The sequence below is a fragment of the Zingiber officinale genome, chromosome 10B (genome assembly GCF_018446385.1).
Source record: "Zingiber officinale cultivar Zhangliang chromosome 10B, Zo_v1.1, whole genome shotgun sequence".
Lineage (NCBI taxonomy): Eukaryota > Viridiplantae > Streptophyta > Magnoliopsida > Zingiberales > Zingiberaceae > Zingiber > Zingiber officinale.
The window spans coordinates 79,383,312-79,404,414 of NC_056005.1; the positions used below are offsets into that span (position 1 = coordinate 79,383,312).

At 40.2% G+C, this 21,103-nt stretch overlaps 1 pseudogene; it reads left to right on the top strand.

Annotated features, from left to right (window-relative positions):
* Positions 1 to 6,165: 6,165 nt before the first annotated feature.
* LOC122030696 lies at positions 6,166 to 6,237 on the top strand (annotated as a pseudogene).
* The last annotated feature ends 14,866 nt before the right edge of the window (positions 6,238 to 21,103 follow it).

Consider the following 21,103-nt stretch of genomic DNA (forward strand, 5'->3'; position numbering starts at 1 on the left):
GACTCTACTCTATAGATGCTAGAGAAAAACTCTAAGACATAATAAATCTGAACATACAATCCTCAAAAGCAAAGAGAGAAAGAAGAAGTATGCTTATCCAATGATGATGAGTGATCTTCGGATCCAACCCTTTGCTTCTGGAGTTGATGTGGTGATGAAAGGTTGCTAGATCGATGTCCTGGATGGTGTGGAATGACACCAAAGTGATTCTCCTCTTGTCAGCTCGCCTCTCGGCTCTCCCCCTCGGAAAAGGGGTTAAGACCCCTTTTATAGGCTAGGGCGTGGCGCGACTGCACGACCGTGCAAGGATGGCATGACCGTGCCCTAACTTGGCTCTAGATGCACTACACGACCGTGCTAATTGGCACAACCATGTAATGCTGGGACTCAGCTTCTAAGGCACAGCTGTGCAAGGTTGCACAGCCGTACAGGGTTGCACGGCCGTGTGCTGCTTGACCTAGGTCATGGGGGGAACGACCGTGTAGGGTTGCACGGCCGTGTTCTAATCCGCCTCTGAATTGGCCGCACGACCGTGTAAGGGTTGCATGACCGTGCATTTCTCCTCTTCTAGTTGGCCACACGACCGTGCAAGGTTTGCACGACCGTGCATTTCTCCTCTTCTAGTTGGCCACACGACCGTGCAAGGTTTGCACGACCGTGTTCTCTAGCTCACTCCGGTTCGTCGACAAATGCTGTTTTCGCTCCGAAAGTTGTTCCTGTCAACACAAAATCAAACAAAGAGTAGATATCTGTGTAAAAGAGTATATATGATGAATACATGATAAAAGAGGTGATCATACAAAGGATACGTACGTATAAAGCAAGCGAATTTGCGTAAAAGCATGCATAAACTATCATAATATTTACGCACATCACACCCCTAGACTTGAACCTTTGCTTGTCCTCAAGCAAAACACTACAAACTATGTTCATGAGCGCCTGGCAGTGTTTCATAATCCCTAGTGTTTTCGCCTAACTCTATCAACTAGTTTCATTAATAAGCATGATTGTGGAGTTACTTAAGTATGACCTCAGCATAAGTTCCTTGTTCTCGGTGCAATAAGTAGCTCAAACTTTTCAAGTTTCAATTCTTTGTCCTAGTTAAGTTGTCATACAATTGAGTTCCTAATGTTCCCGGTGATAGGCACTTACTTGCCACACAGTTGGTTCATTTTTCTTAAGTTACACAAGGTCTTAAAGGATACTTCTCAGAATCAAGAGAAATATAATATTCATTTCCCTAGTAACCTAACTCGGTCTCAAAGGGGTAAATTGTTAGTTTCCACTCATGACAATTGCTTTTTTTTATCCCTTATTTATTATTATTATTTTTTATTTTTTTATTTTATTTTTGGTGCTATAGTGTAGCACTAATCACACATGCGGGATACATATGTTGGGATCTAGATTTTTCCAAATGAGCTTCCATGATCCGAGGTCATCCAGTAACCAAAATGTAAATAAGAAATCCCCATGGGAACACAAGTACTAAACAATTCGGATGAATCATAACTATTCCAAAAATATTTATACTATTCAAGCTTAAGTACTTAGGCGTAGTGTAAATAAGATTCTTAAGGTTAGGCCAAAACTTATACCAAACTCCGTACAATACTTAGCTTATTTCATGCTACTAGAGATAGAGAAAGGAGATACACCAAACATACTAACACTATCCTGACAACTCATAAACTAAGAAAATGATAGTCATTTTGCTATCGGATAAGTAGCAGAAAAAGTAGAAGGTTTGATATTCTCAAATATGCCTCAAAACCAGAAATGCGAATAAACAAAGCAAAGTGCAAATGAGATGCAAATAAAAACATGAAACTAGAAAAATGTAGATAAACAAAATAGACTAAAAATAAAAATATGCAAAGAAGAAAGAAAATACAAAAAGAAAAGAAAACTCGGAAACTCGACTCAGGTTGTGCAGACAAACACAACAGCCCCCATACTTAGAGTTTTCATCATCCTGATGAAATCAATACGGTGGCGAGGGTGGGGGATAAGGGGGTCCCCGATGTGTATCAGGGGCAAATCTAGGCATACCAAGAAGATGGCCAAGGTGTTGATGATATTGATACAGGGCATCTACTTGTTGTCTAGTGATATCCATATCATCCATAAAATTTCTCATTCTTTCCTGGTCAATATCATAGTCCTGAACGAACCCTGTCACCTGACTATAGAAGTCTCTAGTGAACTGAAAATGATCCTGTACCTCCTTAAACTGGTCGTCTGATAACTTGAAGCGACCCTCCAACAATCGTTGTTGGGTATTTTACTTTTCATGAAGGGAGTCTAAAGAGGTACGGAAGTCAGAAAAATCAAACCTATAGGATCCCGTGCTATATGCAAAAGAGTGTCTAGGAGGGTCCGGATGTCCGGAGGGCTGCGGGAATCCTGATGACGAGGGCTCTTGGTGGTACTCGGGTTCTTCTACAATGGAGGGTACAATCTCGGGGTGTAAATCAGTAACACCCAATTCACGGGGTCGGGAACTGAAGTGCGCTCGAGGCAAGAAAGGGGTAATGGAAAACCATTGGTTCTAGGGAAAGCAAACCCATTCTCATCCCGACAAATCATCTTCATAGCAAGACAAGAATCGATGTCAATCTTGTTATTACCATGAATCACCTCTAATCCATCAAGTGCACAACTCAGATTGAATGCTACTTGGGTGATTAATCCACCAAACACTATCATCCCCGAAGATGCCTTAACTGCCCTCCACAAAGTTTGCAAAAAATGAAATCCCGAATCAAAATCAACTTTATTCAACATTGCCCAAAGAGAATAGAGTTCTATCTTTCTAACCACCCCATCACTCTCTCCTCGACCAAAGATTGTTTTGCTCATCACTCGGTGAAGGTATCTAAAGGTCGGGTTTTGCATGCGGGATGCCTTGGCTCTAGAGGGTTCATAAGGGTCTTTTGATTCGGTTATCGATGTCCAAAATTCATTCTATCTAATTTCATCATCAAATCCTCGGGCACCACCAATGGGTAAACTAAACTAATTATTGAAATTACTAAAAGTCCACCGAACTTCTTTATTCATTATCCTAAAAGTTATGACCCCTACGTAGTCATCTTCAGAAGAAAATTTAACATCAAGTGAGCTTAAAAATTCAAGGACTAGGCGAGGGTAAGTCGGTGCATGAGCGTACATAATATCATTCCAGTCTAAAGAGCTTATCATCTAATCTACATCATCCCTAATTCCTAACATGTCCATAGTAATGGTATCCATATATTTAGTGCATGTGATTTTCCTAGCGACAAGGATATCATATCTAGCTTTTTGTTCATGATTTCTAAAAATAATATTGAACTCATTTTCGTTACCTTCGTCGTGTGCCACCCTTTTTTCCTTTGCCTTTTGAAGTAGAAGCCTTCCCTTTGCCTTTGTCACCTCCCGGTGCATCTCCTTCGCCAGATCCACCGCTTCCTCGATGAAGTCTCTTCAAGATCTGCGACATAGTGCAAGGCTTTGAGGAGTTTCTTGTGGAAATGGGTCTTGAGGGTGGAAGGGGAGGAGAAGGAAGGAAAAATAGGGAAGTTTATTCTCTCTTTTCGGATTTGTGGCTTGAAGAAGTTTTAGATCTAGATGTAGATCTAAGCAAAAGTGAGCTCTAGAGGTGGTAAATCAGGGTTGATGAGGTGTAGTAGAGAGGAGAAGGCTTTTGGGAGAAAAGGAGATGGAAATAGGGTTTTTTGGAGGGGTGGGCAGGGGCACGGTCGTGTCTTATAGACACGGTCGGGTTAGGTAGGGCTCTTCACGGCCGTGCTGATTGGCATGACCTCCTCTATTCTCCTTTCGGCCAAGGTCGCATGGTCGTGCCGGTTGGCACGGCCCAGTCCTTCCTCTTCTCTGGACACGTCTCTCGGCCGTGCCAATTAGCATGGCCCAAGTCATCTCTTTCTTTGGCAATCTCACACGGTCATGCCATGTGGCACGACCTGTGTCCTTCCTTCCTCTGCATAGGCCACATGATCGTGCAAGGTTGCACGACCCGTGGCCTTCATTCTTTTGTTGGCTTCACATGGTCGTGTGGGATCACACGACTGACTCCTTTAGGTTCACGGTGACTCGTCCTTCGCTTATTCGGTTCCTCTGACGCCTCCATGACCATGAAATGCTCATGACCAGCTCATGGAGGATCTGCACATCCTGAAAATGAACATCTAAAAAAATAAAGAAACAATAAAAATGCTCCACTAAACTTACCAAACTAGAACAACGAACTATAATGAAAAAAAAACCCTTGGGTTGCCTCCCAAAAAGCGCTTGTTTTAGGTCTTTAACTCGACCCCGTTTCAGTTAATGCGGACTAAACCTGTGGAAGCGCGACTCTCCTCCTAGGGTTAATGCTCTAGTCTGTGCCTTCAGTTTCGCTCGTGCAGGACAAATGTATTTCTTATTGCTCGCCGGAGGGGAACTCTCATGAAAACTGCACTCCTCGACTTTGTGTATGTTGATCTTGCTAGAATTTTCCTGAGAAGAGGGGTTGCAGATGGAGGAATCAGATAAATTAAACTTGATCTTTTCTTTGCCGATCTCCAAGGATAACCTGTGACTTTTTACATCGATGATAGCTCCTGCTATGGCAAGGAATGGTCTTCCAAGGATGATCGATATCTTGGGGTCTTCCTCCATATCCAAGATAATGAAATCTGTGGGAACTGTACATCCACCCACTTCTACTGGCACGTCTTCCACTATTACCATTAGGTATCTGCATGAATGGTCAGCTAATTGCAGTGTCATAGTGGTCAGTTTAATGTTCTGGAAGCCTAGGTTCTTACATAAAGAGTACGGAAGTAGGCTAATGCTGGCCCCTAAGTCACAGAAAGCTCTCGGTATGAGTTCAGAATCAATTTTGCACAGTATGGAGAAACTTCCTAGATCTTGAAGCTTTGGTGGAGAATTTGTCATAAGGAGAGCGCTGCAATTCTCTGTTAATGCTACGGTCTCGAAGTCACCCTTCTACCTTTTGTTGGATAAAATACCCTTCAAAAACTTTACGAACTTCAGCATTTGGTGCAGTACATCTATCAGTGGTACTTCTATGTAAATTTCCTTGATTTTCTTCAGGAATTGGTTGAACTCTTCATCCTTCTATCAGTTTCTGAGGGAAAGGAATCGTTTGACTTTGTGGGGGAAACTTGAAGAGTTTCTTCAACCATTTTAGTAGCCTCTTCTCCATCCCTGTTTTGAGTTTGATTGGGCATTAGGAGAGATGGCTCCTTCTCTGAGTCAAGTTCCTTCTGAGTAATGATTTGGGGGTCTCCCACAATATGTTCGCTCCTTAGCTCAATGCGGTTGCAATATTCCACTGGATTTATATCTAGCTTCCCTAGAAATGTTCCCTGTGCTCTTAAGATGGATTGGGCTATCTGGCTGTCTTGCATCTTTTGATGCTTCTCAAAATTTACCATTCTTTGAGTTAATAGCTTGATCTCATTCTTCATCTCCTTTTGCTCTGGGAGAGCTTCTTCAAGCATCTTTTCAATTCTGGATAATTGTGAAGGTTACTGTTGAAAAGTTTGTTGTCCAGATGAGTAGTTCTGCTGCCCAGGTGAATAGCTCCATTGTCCAGGTTGATAGCTCTGTTGTCCAGGTTGATAGCTTTATTTTGCTCGCCCTTGATCTTGATTGTTCCGGTATGAGAAGTTTGGGTGATTCCTCCAACCTGGATTGTATGTATTGGAGTACGGATTATTTTGCCTTTGGTTGTAGCTGACTATTGCATCGCACTGCTCAAGTTGGTTTATCTGTGCTTGTATTGGCCCTAGGGGATAAGTATCTTGAGCATGATCCGTACTTCCGCAAGTTTCACAAACATAAACTATCGCATTGGTCGTGTTGTTGTTGTTTCCCATGGTCTCAAACTTCTTGGTCAGAGCGTCTAGCTTTGCAGACATGAGAGTGACTGCATCTACATCAAATTTCCCTGACGCTTTTATTGGGTTCCTTGAGAAAGAACCACCAGATCTTTTTGATGCCCACTGATGGTAATTCTGTGCCACATTCTCTATAATCTCTTCAGCTTCATCAAGGCTCTTGTTCATCAGTGCTCCTCCTACTGCAGAATCGAGGGATACCTTCATGTGATAGTTGATTCCATTGTAGAAGGTGTGTAGAACCAACCATTTCTCAAGGCCATGATGGGGGCACTATCTCAGCATACTCTTGAATCTGTCCCAAGCTTCAAATAATGATTCTGAGTCCACCTGTTTGAAGCTTGCAATCAAGTTCCTCATGTGGGCAGTTTTGCTCGGTGGATAGAATTTTTCCAGGAATTTTTGCTCACACTGCTCCCAAGATGTAATGCTGTTTGTTGGAAGGGAATTTAACCACTGCTTGGCTCTATCTTTCAGGGAGAATCCGAAGAGCAATAACCTTACTGATTCTGGAGGGGCTCCGTTCACTTTCATGGTGACACAGATCTCGTAGAAAAGCTCCAAGTGGTGGTTTGGATCATCATGCGGTCCTCATCCAAATTGATTCTGCTGAACCATGTGAATTACTGCAGGCTTGATCTCAAAGTTGTTAGCTTCGATTGGCGGTCGAGTGGTGCCAGACCAAACCCCTTGTGCATAAGGTGCTGCATAATCCTTCAACAATTTATCAGCCATCTCTGAAGATTCTTGTGCTGCTTGGAATGCCTTCTGTAGGTTTCTTCTCCTCAGGAAAGTCCTATCAATCTTTGGATCAAATGGTAGGAGTTGTCCTGAAAGATTAGCTCTTCGCATACAAAAATAAAATATGAACTATAGTAAATAAAAAAATGAAATAATATTATTTTTTGTGTTTTTAATAAAAATGCAGAAAGTAAAGAAAAACAAGAATGCAAACTAAAGGAAAGATGCAAGAAAAGAAAACAAAGTCTAGTCTAATCTAGTATAACTATCACCAATGTTATAGACGTAGTCTCTGGCAACAACGCCAAAAACTTGTTACGATTCCACAAGTGCATGGATTCGTCGTTAGTAATATAAAAGATTGTCGAACCCACAAAGACTGGCTATAAGCACTAGTGATGGTACACTTAGGATTATCAACACCATCGATGGTTGTAAGTAATCTAAGAAAAGAGATTAGAAAGCGGGGGATGAGAACTAGCAATGAGAAGAAATCAACCTAGTTAATGAAGAGTTCTAGGAGTTCGGTTTCATTGTGGTGGTATTGATGTGCTCATACTATCCTATACTCATTGTCCATCGGCATGCATTCGCCTGAAGCTAAAGCAACTATCCTTGAGTACCAAACAAAGACGATCCCTATGAAATCCTATTATGGTTAACCCATGTCACTAGGGTGCCTCGGTAGATCACAAGGACATGACTCTTATTGATGTTATCAAAGATAGAATTAAGAAGCTTAGTTTGGTCTCTTACTTCCTTGTGGAGGCGTCACCTCTCCTTTCAAGGAAGTACCCTAGATGTCCGTGAACGGGTTACCCCTGTCACTAGGGCCCCTCGGGTGTACGATCTAAGGTATTCCCTCTATGAGGTTGACAATCCCTACACAATCAATCAACACGACAAAGAAATCGAGTAGTCGAAACAAAGCAAGTGAAATCATCCAATGAATATAAACGTAATATGAGTTTTACATCAAAACCAATCCACAATTACTCCCTCATCATAGAACAAGGACTCTACTCTATAAACACTGGAGAAAAACTCGAAGACATAGTAAATCTGAACATACAATCCTCAAAAGCAAAGAGAGAAAGAAGAAGTATGTTTATCCAATGATGATGAGTGATCTTCGGATCCAACCCTTTACTTATGGAGTTGATGTGGTGATGAAAGGTCACTGGATCGATGTCTTGGATGGCGTGGAATGACACCAAAGCGATTCTCTTCTTGTCGGCTTGCCTCTCGGCTCTCCCCCTCGGAAAAGGGGTTAAAACCCCTTTTATAGGCTAGGGCGCGGCGCGGCACGGCAGCACAGCCATGCAAGGATGGCACGACTGTGCAAGGATGGCACAACCATGCCCTAACTTGGCTCTGGATGCGCTGCACGATCGTGCCAATTGGCACGACCAAGTGATGCAGGGACTCGGCTTTTGAGGCACGGTCATGCAGGGTTGCACGACCGTGTGCTGCTTGACCTCGGTCATGGGGGGCACAACTGTGTAGGGTTGTACGGCCGTGTTCTGATCCGCCTTTGGATTGGCCGCATGACCATGCAAGGGTTGCACGGCCGTGCATTTCTCCTCTTCTGGTTGGCCACACGGCCGTGCAAGGTTTGCACGGCCGTGTTCTCTAGCTCACTCTGGTGCGTCGACAAATGTCGTTTTTGCTCCGAAAGTTGTTCCTGTCAACATAAAACCAAACAAAGAGTAGATATCTGTGCAAAAGAGTATATATGATAAATACATGATAAAAGAGACGATCATACAAAGGATACGTACGTATACAGCAAGCGAATGTGCGTAAAAGCATATATAAACTATCATAATATTTACACACATCAGATGTCAATTAATGTCATTATCCTTAATTACAAGGAATTAAAAATAATGCATGCTAATGATTATGTAATACATCAAATGAGTATTTTTCAAAAGACAAACTATTATATCTAAATGATGTATGTATAACATAACATATAACATTTTTCATAATAATATGAATAAGAAAATGATGTCATGGCATGTGATAGGACACAAAATCATAGTAATTTTAGCATACATAACATACATAGATTCTCTATCTAAGTATCATTAACTAAGTACTAAGTTAAAAATAAATCTAATTTGCCTTTATCTTCCTAGAAAATGCTAAAATCCTAACTTGTCATTCTTTGAATCCTATCCTATTTGTGCCAATGTGATCAAGCTCAATTCTTTAAAAAATTAATTGGCACACTTTTACTCTTCAAGAGTAAAAATAAACTTTTTATTTTCAAGGTGTCATACTACCTTAAAAATATCCTAAAGTATCAACTTCGGTACGGTTGGATTAACCACCCTTCCAATTAGAGTTGACACACTCTAAACCCATCTAGGGTGTAGAGAACACACTTTTAGGAATTCAAAATCTATTGGTGTTCTTTAGGTGTTCTAGTTATTCGTTAGGGATAACTTTCCTTGATACCTTTCTAATGACTGTCCTACATTTCTTAGAAGCCTTAGTCACACTAGTCTCCTCAAGGTTAACTTTAGGGATAACTTCCTTTGTAACATTCGCTTGAATCTTAGACCTAGTGTTAGTTCTATAAAAATATGGAACTCTATGGTACGAGGGCATCTTTTCTTTAGACTTAGATTTGTATCCCAAACCTTTCTTTCCCTTAGATGACTCTTGTATATTTTGATCTAGGCTTTGCTGCTTCTTTGATACTATGATTTCATTTGTCATTTTCTTAAGCGTCTTCTTTAATTTATCAAGTCCTGCCCTCAAAACTTGATTTTCTATCTTTAAATCCTCAAATTTGGATTTTCTTTATTTCCTTGGATATTCTTCTTTTTAGGCACATATCTAATTTTCTTAGGTTTCTTGCCTAAATAATTTTCTACCTTCCTATACTCTGGTAAGATAGTTATAGTATGAAATGACTTGTAATTGTACTTAGATTTTTTATGCATTACATTTTCATGATAAATAACACTAAAATGATAAAATTTATTTCTAGCATGCATTTTATCATGACTTAAACAAATACCATTAACTAATGGTACCTTAGTTTTGTTCTTGAAAGCTTCCCCTTGATTTGAGCTTTCTCCTTTGTTCTTGGTCGAATTCCCCCCTAGACGTTGATTCTGATAATATTTCTTTTGATGATAAGAAAAGTACACAATGTACTCTTTGCTCTTTCATACTGTAGGGTGGACCTCTTTTGGCTTCTCCTTTATTTTGAGAGCCATTTGAGCCTTATTCTTGGTCAATTTTAGATACTTACTCTTGTAGTGTCCATTCTCCCTACACTCAAAGCATATGATATAATTTTTATTTTTACAAATTAAAATTTTTATACGATTGCTTATAGAGGAGGCACATGATCCTTTATTTGATATGGATGTAAGCACCTCTTCTTGTTTCAGTGTTAGTGAACTACGCTCTCCCTCAATTCTTGAGGTGGATGGCTCTTCGATGTCATCCTCAGATGCTCAGCATCTCTCAACCTCTGAAACCTCTTGTTCTTGACCCAATAAGTTTTCCTCTTTGGATTTTGCTTCACTTTGCACTGAGGTTGGATCTTCATGAAGCTTCACCAACTTGCTCTATAGCTCCTTGGCATCTTGATATTCTCTGATTTTGCACAAGATGGTGCTTGGCAATAAATTAACCAATAACTTGATTACCTTGTCATTTGCTTCATATCTCTTGATTTACTCCTCGTTCCATTTTCTTTTTGAACCTCTTAGAGCTTTAAACCCTCCATTAGAGCAAACCATTGCTCTATGTTCATTATTAAGAAGCTCTCTATTCTTAATTTCCATATGTCAAAGCTTCCCATTTGGAGTAATGGAGGTTCCCGGATGTCAAATCTGAACTCATCTCAAAAATACATTTTGAAGTTGAGCTCCTTTAATGATGAGTCCTTGACCTTTGAAATTAGGGCTTCACTTCAACTTCTTCTTCATCCTCTAGCTTGTTTCTCTTTCTGACGACTAGTTTAAAGAAGAGCAGTCTCACTCTGCTACCACTTGTTAGGATACTCCAAAAGCTAAAGGGGGTGAATAATTTCTTTCACTTTGTCTTGTTGATTTATTGCAGCAAAAAACTTGAAGCAATGCTAATACCTTTGTTTACATGGTATCCACCTCCTTAAGATGACTAATCCAAGGATCCACACCATGCACACAGATCCACTATGAAAACACTCCTTCCTAGAAATAATCTAGAGGCGGAAAAGCCTCGTACAAGCTCACAATAAGAATACAATGAAAACAAGGAAATAAATACACAATAAAATGAACACCTTACTTTCTTGATCTTTGATTTCTTATGAATGCCTCTTAATTAGTTGGAAATGCAATAACACTTCTTCCCTAATATCGCAAGAACAGGTGCTTGTTGGTGCAATTGAAACCAATGATCAAACCTACGTTTAGATGAATGACAAATGGATTAAAGTTAGATGTTATGTGATCTAACCTTTCTACCAAGTGTGTAGGACTTGATGGGTCTGACACCAGGCTGAAATCTAGCTAGGTCTGGAGGACCTTATAGCTAGTGTAGAAGTCCAAATAGGTCAAGGAGTTGCTCAATATTTGGTGAAAAGTCTGGCTAGGTCGATGGGAGTTGACAACTGGTCGAAATCTAGTTGAGTCTGCGAACCTAACAATTGGCGGGAAGACCTAGTAGGTTGAAAGAGAGTCAAGCCATTCTATATGATAAGTAAGGTAAGTCATTGGAGGTGAGCATCCAGTGAGGATGAGTCCCAATTAGGGGCTTTAGGAGTAGGTCCAGTTTAGGTCCATTTTAGAAACCTATATTGAGACCGTGACTAGATCCTGGTCTCAAAAAGATAAGATATAATTAATAATACTTATAAATTGTGTTAACTTTATTTTGTAGGTTAAATATTTTTGTATTAACCTAACATGTTTTTACAAGAGCAAAAATCAAGTTAGCCTTAGATGAATAGTGTCCGAGGCACCTCGAAGGGGCACAGAGTCACCCTGGATCCAACGGAGGTGCCCTCACGCAGATGAAGTTTAAGGATAAACTTCTCACGGTGGGGAGATGCCCTAGAGAGCTCGGGAGGCACCTCAGAGTGGTTCGAAGGTGCCTCGCAGAGCATGGAAGGCGCCTTAAGTGGATAGAAGCCACAGTTCCTATGACTTATTGCGACTAAGATTTTAGCGAACAAAGTTGTAATTAGAGGCATCTTCAAGGAGTTTAGAGGTGTCCTTTGTTAGATTTTGAGGGATGTCCTAAGGCAATCGCCTTATAGCTTTAATATTTATTTGATAAATATAGATTCACTATTTAAGTGCATATTTTATATTTGAATAATCTTAAACTCATTTATTGAATGCTAGTAATACAATTCATAGCATGAGAGAATTTTTGATTGGATCACAACTTGTGATTATCTCTACATGTTCAATTATGAACGTATTGGAATTTCCCTAGTTATCGAATTGGTGCATTAGAACATCATCAATTCTATAAGACTAGTGCAGATTATACTCCTTGGTTTGGCTAAGTAGCTATTTCTCACTAGCTGGAGACATTGGGATACCGAGAGTTAAACGTGGATGCTAATTATGGTAACTAGTTCATTGGAGTGACTTGCTGTAATTCTTCATATGGTTCTCTACATATATGAATATATCTATGAAGTTCTTACTGTAGCTCGAGTGCAAGTTTCTTTTGACTTTAGGTATACAAGTCATCTTGGTCATGGAGACTTATATTTTGAAATCTTAAGCAAACATCTCTTAGAGGTGTGAACCCGAGATGATTGAGTATAAGTTGAAGTGCCTGAAGTGTTTAGATATCCCACAAAGGATTCACCACTCCTTGCGAGGAGATATATACCCTATGCCCACTCATTAGGATTATTACTCAAAGTCTTTGGCCAAAGTATCACATGTTAAGAGTATGAGACTCTTGTACACATGTACGAGTACTTTGAATCCGTATAATGAGAAAGTATTACTTCAGCTAGGTGTGACATAGTTAGTCTAGTGGGGGTAGACACATAGATCATGTTCTGAACCAAGTGGGTATAAGATGAGTGAAAGGAATGAGGCACGACTCACTCTAGCTAGGTGTGACATAATCAGTCTAGTGGGGGTAGACACATAGACCATGTTCTGAACCAAGTGGGTATAAGACGAGTGAAAGGAATGAGACACGACTCACTGTAGTTGCTGAAAGGTTTAGAATTAATTCTCAAATTAATTGTAATTTTTTGATTAATTGGTGATCATGATGTACTACTAGGTGCCACTCATGATTGTTTCATAATTAAGTAGTTAATTATGGATAACCAAGATAAACTAGGAACCTATTGAGTCACGTGCACTACGAGTCTCTAAAAGATATAAAACAAGTTAGAGAATAAGATTCTCAGATCAAGAGATAAATATTTGGTTGGACTATACATAAGATAAATATGAAAATATTTATTGGAATGGAAGCACAGATGGGCTACATCTCTTATGAAAGAGTTAGACCCTATTTAGTTTAGCCATGAACTAACTTGATTTAGTTGTGAACCAAACCAAGGGGTTAATGGGCTAATTTTTTGTTAAGGCATAATGAGTTGGATTTGGGTTTTCTAATCCAACTTATTAAAGATGACTATATATTGATATGGTTAAGAGAGAATTAATACATAATTCATTATTGGCTTGATTAAGTTTTGGAAACCTAAACCCAATACCTCTCACTTGCCGTTGACCACAACAAGAGGTTCTTCTCTTATTGTCATGAGCCACCCAAAGGAAGAAGATCTTCCTTTTTCTTATTCTTCCTCTTCTTGATCCTTTTCCTTCATTCGTGGCTAGTATCTTTTGAAGATGAAGCCTATTCTCTTGGATTTATCTTGAAAAGCTTGACATGGATATGAATAGAGGCAAGGTTCGATAACGTCTTAAAAGGTTGATGCCCTTCTCGTTACAGGTCATCCGTAAGGTATATCTAGAATAATTGTTATTTGATTTCATTTTTTTTATGATCTTGTCTGTGTAATTGTATCTTGCATGTGTGTTGTGTGTGTAATGTAATAAATTAGTTTATTTATAGTTAAGTCTTTTGCTGTGCATGTTTATGAAATACGTTTTTAGCATACACTGCATCGGGCATATCTCGATTGCAGGGAGATCATCAGATTTCATAGTGTCCCTCTGACTATTATTTCGGATAGAGACTCCCGGTTCACGTCTCGTTTTGACAGAGTCTGCAGCAGGCCTTGGGCACTCAACTTCGATTTAGTACAACTTTCCATCCGCAGACAGATGGACAGTCAGAGCGGACCATTCAGACTCTATAAGACTTGCTGAGGTCTTGTGTATTGGATTTTGGGAGGTAGTTGGGAGGACCACTTGCCATTGGTAGCGTTAGCCTACAACAACGGCTTTCATTCGGCTATCCAAAAGGCAACATTTGAAGCGTTGTATGGTAGGCCTTGTCAGACACCCACCCTCTGGGATGAGGTTGGGGAGGCCAAGTTGTTGGGACCTCATAGAGCTCAGCATGAGGCAGAGTTGATCCGTACTATCAGACAGAGGATGTCAGAGGCGCAGGATCGCTAGAAGAGTTATTCTGATCGGAGACGCAGACCCCTGGAGTTCTCTACAGGCGACCATGTATTTCCGTGAGTTTCACCCATGAAAGGGGTGAAGAGATTTGGCCTCAGAGGTAAGCTAGCTCCGCGATACATTGGCCCTTTCCAGAACCTGGAGAGGATTGGAGCAGTAGCTTATCGTCTGGCGCTATCACCGGCTTTGGCAGACGTGCATGACATATTTCATGTATCTATGTTGAGGAGATACATAGCAGACCCAGCTCATGTGTTGTCTGATATACCAGTTTCCCTTCAGCCTGACGCCACCTACGAGGAGGTTCCGATATGGATTTTGAACTAGAAAGAGCATCAGCTGCGGAATAAGACTATCTGGCTGGTTAAAGTCAGATGGCAGTATCATTCAGACGAGGAGGCTACCTGGGAGCTCGAGGATATGATCCGAGCTCGATACCCCCATCTTTTCATTTGAGGTATGTGATTTAATTTACCGTTCATCATTTATACTCTTTACCTGTGGTTAGTATTTGCTGATGGTAGATAACGAAATTTGGGGACTAAATTTTTATTAGTGGGGGAGAATGTAAAAAATCGAAAAATGGTGAATAATGATAAGGGAAATTTCTAAAGTTTTTAGAAATTTTATGGGAATTTTTCGGAGACCGTATGACTTCGTTTATGGGGATAAAATTGGGTCCTGGGAAAAGCCCGTTTGGGCTACACCATTTTAACGAGAAAATATTTATATTTATATTTTCTTTTCTTTTATTTCTTCATTTTCTTTCTTCCCCGCCGAACCACCCTCGTGCCTGATCCTCACTGACGCCTCCTCGCGCCGAGTCTTCTTCCCCCGCCGAACCCGTGCCCTAACCGCACTGGGCGGTTTTCTTCTCCCCCTCCCGTGTACAAAACCTCGGCCAAGGGAGCCGAGCCTTCTCCTTCCTCCCATAGCCTCTGTCGAGTCTTCTTGCTTCTGTCGCCGTCTCCCTGCTCAAGCCGAGATCGCGACGACGAGAAGAGGTTAAGGTTGCCGGCGTCGGCCACCCCACATCCTCTGAGCCCTAGTCTCCGATCCCTTACAGGATTTTTGCCGCCGATCGCATCGGAAGCCACCATTGACCTGTGCCCTAGTCCCGGATCACCGCCGAGCCCCCTATTGATCGGCCAGCCGAACCCTAGGTCTGGTCCTTGGGCACCGGCCGAAGCTTCCCTTCCTCCTCGTGCCTCTGCCCTAGCGCCGACGCCACCTTCTTCTTCCTCTACCCTCTGCCCTAATGTCCACTGCCGACGTCAAAGTTCAGAAACCATCTGTCGTGCCTTAGACTACACTGACGGGTCTTCCTTCTTCGCCACCAGTCACCGACAGAGAGGAAACAAGGGGGTATCGAGTAGGTAAGGTATGTTAGGTATTTGGATTGTGATTCGGGGTCTTGTGCTGAACGAATTTAGCTGATCACTGTGGTAGTGAATGTTTTCCTGCAGCACTGTTTGATCTCTGACAGCAGGTAGATTCCAGTAGCAAACTACCATACTTCCAGCAACGAGAATGACTGTGAATTTAGGTAAGAAGTATGATATCAGATTGGTAGTGATGGGAGTTTAATTTATAGCTGGAGGTTGTGGTTGTTTGTCTACCGATTTTTGTAGCTTGGCCAGCATTGTTCACTGGCGATCCACAACACCGGTCATTCTATTTTGGGCAGGGAAACCCTTTGACCGTGAGCCATCAGCGACCATCTTGGATTTGGGTGAGTTCTTATGAATTGGTTTAGATTAAGTTGTTGTGATGGATTATGCTTATTGCAAGTTCTAATTCGTATGGATTAGTTAAAGTCGATTGAGGAGTTAAATGATCCAATTAGGGTTTATAATTGGATCTGGATTTATGTTAGCTTTTCGAGGATTAGATTTAGCTAATTTATTTATATGTAATTAGCTAAATCTGGATACCATATACTACAGGACTTTGATACGAGACGAGCATCTCGACGTTGGATTTGACTGGTTTGGACCTGCTATTTGAGGCGGGTACCTTGACTTATTTTTGATAATGTCACGTTGATATGCTTAGTAGGTTATAGCCTTTAGTAATGATTATGTTTGTCTTTGCTTCGGTTGGTCACTACCTGATCTGTTATATGCTTGTTTGCTCCTCTGTTATGCATTTTATGTTAGTACCCACATGATTGTATATATGCTCATAGAGGTAGTGACATACCATGCCTTATTGTGCTCAGGACCTAGGATTTTGATACCTTATCTGATCTGTGTACCTTTGATTTGGTTCATTGTCCTATGGTACACATTTTATATCTATATATGGATATTGCTATGCTGTTCAGGATATTGCCATGTTTAGTGTCATGCATCATCTCGCATGATTGCATGCTGTGCGATAGTCTGCTCCATTATTGTCGAGCACATCGCCAGTTACATGTATCTGTACACACCACCACTCATGAGTTAGTGGTATATCAGACAAGTGTGTGACAGTTCTGCTGTTTGGCTCCATTGGTCTGGTGACTCAGCGTGGTAGCCGACAGACGGTTCTGCTCTGTTTGGCTCCGCTGGTTTAGTGTAGCAACGTGGTAGCCGGCAGGTGGTTGGACTCTGTTTGGCTCTGTTGGTCCACTCATGGGTAGTGTGACGCAGCGTGGTACCCGGCAGAGATTCCTCCCCGTCATCGTGTACCGAGAGATGAGAGCATTGAGCTCCCCCATTTATGATTTGGGGTAGGAGGATAGGTGTACTCCGACAACATCCCGTCCACTCGGTCACTCATCAGGAGCAGTGACGTCAGAGTGCACGGTTGTCACAACCCTACCCACTTGGTCTCACCATTGTGTGTGAGATGGATGACTGCGTCAGAGGTGACCATGTCATTGGCATCATATGCATTTATGCATTTACTGGTTGTGTTTGCTGCACTTATATGCTGCATTTGGATGGATGCATATGTTTGACATGCATACAGGATTTATAATACTCTCGGTTTGATGACCTGACTATTTTGATAGGAGGCTCTGCTCTTCAGCCCTTTTCTATTGTGCATTCCAGCTTTTGTTCAGGAGACTGTACTCCATAATTATTATTGTCTGTTATAGCTTACTATACATGTCAACTAGTATCTACTGAGTTGTTGAACTCACCCCCGTGGATACTTTTTTTTTCAAGTACCTGGTTGTTTATGGAGTTGCTTGGAGTATCCTACCTGCCGGTCCCCACATCACATCATAAGACCTGTCTCCGTTTTTTTATTTTTTTGTATTTTGGTAGATGAATGTGTGTATTTGGCTTTGTGTTCCGATTTTGTTTCCGGAGTATTGTGTTGTTGTGTGGTGTAAGCCTAGTCGGCTAGCAGTCTTTGTTTATAGTTGTATGTGTTGTTTATTGGGTTTCTGCTGTGTTTGATTTTGGTACAGCCGAGTGGGCTGTTAGATTTATATATAATTGCGTGGTTGTATTTTTGTGGTATCAGCCGAGTAGGCTGCCTATATAACTGCATGGTTGTGTATATATTCCAGCCGCCTGTGGCTGATGTATATTGTGTCTGTAGAAATGTTTCAGATTGTCACCCGTACAGGGGAGGTGCTGTCGAAATTTCTTCGGACAGGGGCTTCCCCGGGGCGTGACATGTTAGATCACAACAAGACTTAACTTGAACTTTTGACAATATCAAAACTCAGGTTTGATTCTGGTGCACCCTGTACCAATAATCTTTCTCTTTTTGATGTTTGGCAACAAAGGTTTATAGTTAAGTTAATATATACAAAAGTAAGTAAAAAAGTATTTAACTCTCCTCCTGAGTTAAACAACTCCCTTGTATTCACTATTTCCCCCCCTTTGACACACATCAAAAATAAGGGAAACATGATAAACAAGTAATGAACTTTAGAAACAAATTAGTTTGGAAAGTATGAATTTGAAACTTCTAAAAGATATGGTAATTTAAAATAAACTTGGATAAAATAGATTTTGAAAAATAGTTGTTCATAATTTTAAAAATTCTTTTGAAGAAATTTTTAAGCATTTTGTAATATCATTTTCAAATATTTTCAAGATACTTTTGAAAACATATTCCTAAGCTAATTTTAAAAATGTTTTCAAGGAATTTTCAAAGAATTCACTAAGTAAAATCTTTCAAAAATATTTTTAAAATAGATATTTCAAGACTCAAAATATTTTTTCAAGATGTTTCCAAAATAAATTTTTTAAATTAATTTTGTAAGAGTGATTTTCAAAAATATTTGTCAAGGAAAAGTAATTTTCAAAAAGATTTGCAAAGAATTTTTTTTATCAAACATCCTTTTCAAAGAGTTTTTTAAAGTATATTTCAAACTATGATTTTACAAAATGTTTCCAAAAGTATGATTTTGAAGAATATATTTTTAAAAGAGAATGCTTGAACTACGTTTAAAGGAGAATATTTTGAACTGAAAACTTTTCAAAACTCTTTTTAAAGATAAAAATAATTTTTCAAAAAATATTTTATTTTGAATCTATTTAAAAAATATATATTTCAATATACTCTCTCTCGCTTAACTAGACACTCTTTTGAATATCCTCGTTACCCAAAAGGAAGGCATTCAGGAAGACATTCGTATATGTGTCTAAGGGTCATAATTGACTTTAAAATCTAAAACTTATGTCACTCTCCAGAGGAGTCCCTGCTAGACGAAAATCCGGCGGTATCTCCCCTGTACCGGTGACAATTTAAATCCTGAAATACATATCCCTCAGGGCCTCTCAATCCTCGGCCAACACGGTTGGAACATATATGATAAAATAAGTAAACATGTCACGTAGTTTAATATAAAATCTACTCCACTAATAAAGAGGTAAACACAACCCACAACGAAAAACCATCGCAACAGAAAAACATGGGCAACGTACTAAAAACTTGATATAAAAGGCACGAGTGTAAGAATTACACATCACAAGTCGGTAGATCACATAACAAGGAACCAAATTCCAAAAATAGAAAACCATCTCGACATGGAGTGGGGACTAGCAACTGGAACCTCCTGACGACTTCAACCTGAAATAGGAGTAAATCAAGGGGATGAGTTCAAGAACTCAGCGGGTATCAATTAGATATGCATAGTAAGATATAACTATCAGTAATAATCATGCAGTACAGTCTCCTGAACAATAACATGTAATGCAAAATTAAACAACAGAATAAACTGTACTCACCAGGACCTCCTATCCGAACATAAGGATGTGAACCATACCAATAGGTGCAGAGTCGTCTGACCAAATACATAATGTCTTCTGTATGCATGTCAATCATATTCAACCACCAAAATACAGCATCCAAAATGCAGCAATCACAAGAAAGAAATGCAATCCATGCATATAATGCAAATGATATGGTCACCCCTGACGCTAGTCAGCCGCCTCACACGCGATGGTGAGGTCGAGTGGGTAGGGCTATGCTAACTGTGTATTCTGCCATCACTACTCCTGAGTGACCGAGTGGACAGGATGCTGTCGGAGTATACCTATCCTCCTACCCTAAATGGGGGAGCCGAAGCTCTCATCTTCCTGTGTCATAGTCAAGAGGAGGGATCCCTGTCCGCTACCACGCTGCGCCACCACTACCTATGAGCAGCCAAGCGGAGCCCTGACAGAGCAAACTGCACACACCCTGCCTGATGTACCACAAACCCATGAGTGGTTGTGTGTGTGCAGATCATGTAACCGGTGATGTGCTCAACTACAAAGGAGCTGACAATCGCTCAACATACAATCATGCAAAATGGTGGATGACATTAAAGCATGTAATTCCTAAAATATCAACCTCCAAATAATATGTATCAAAAGAAAAATCGAGTCCATAACAATGAGCTAGGTATCATAAATCTAGATACACATACTAGTTAATAAATCTAGGTATACATACCAGGTAATAAATCTAGGTACACATGCCAAGTATATCTAGTAGCTAGACCTGTACCCGGTAATGCATAGTATGTCACACCTTCTATGAACATAAGTACACATGGCAAGAATCAAGAGGCATAAGCATAAATGCATAACAGATAACATTATGGACATACTACGAATATCAAGTAGTGACATACCAAGGAAGATATAAACATAACCATTATTACTAGGTATAACCTATTACGCATATCAGAATGACAATATCAAAAGAGATAAGATAAAGGTACCTGCGTTTATCTATCGGTCGTGATAAACAATCTCACGTCGATACACTCGTTTTGAATCAACGTCCTACAGATCACATGATATACAGTTTAGGTAACCACATATAGAACAATTAGCTAAACCCAAACCCAATACTAATTCGATTAGGTAATCATGTTTAATTCCACCTAATGATCCAAATCCAATTAGATGATAAATCCATCTATAATCCACCAATCAATTTCTTATTACTCACCAATCAATTACTAATTAAATCCCATCATAAATCACAATATTAATCCAATGATCCTAATAATGATCATGTAATCATCTATATTAACTAATCCACTAATCAATCCAACTTTATCAACCAAGTATAGATTAATCAACTCAACACAACTAATCAAACTCCATAATCAACTAGCCTATCATTCAATCTATTACATCCACCACTAAACATGATAGGGAAATGAACGAACCAATCTTACCTAAAATCGGAGACTCTACTGTTATCTCACAGCCGGAGATAATTGCTGCCGAGAAATGGTGAATCGTTCTCAACAGGTGATGCCCGAATTTATAATGGAGCTGCTGATCTCTGACACAAACACCCAAAATCATCAATAAGTATAAATAAATTCCTCACATAGAGCTAGGGTTAGCCGATTACCTCAAGTGTACCAGCAAGAAGACTTCATGTAAGGCACTACTCGCCCACAAACAAGGA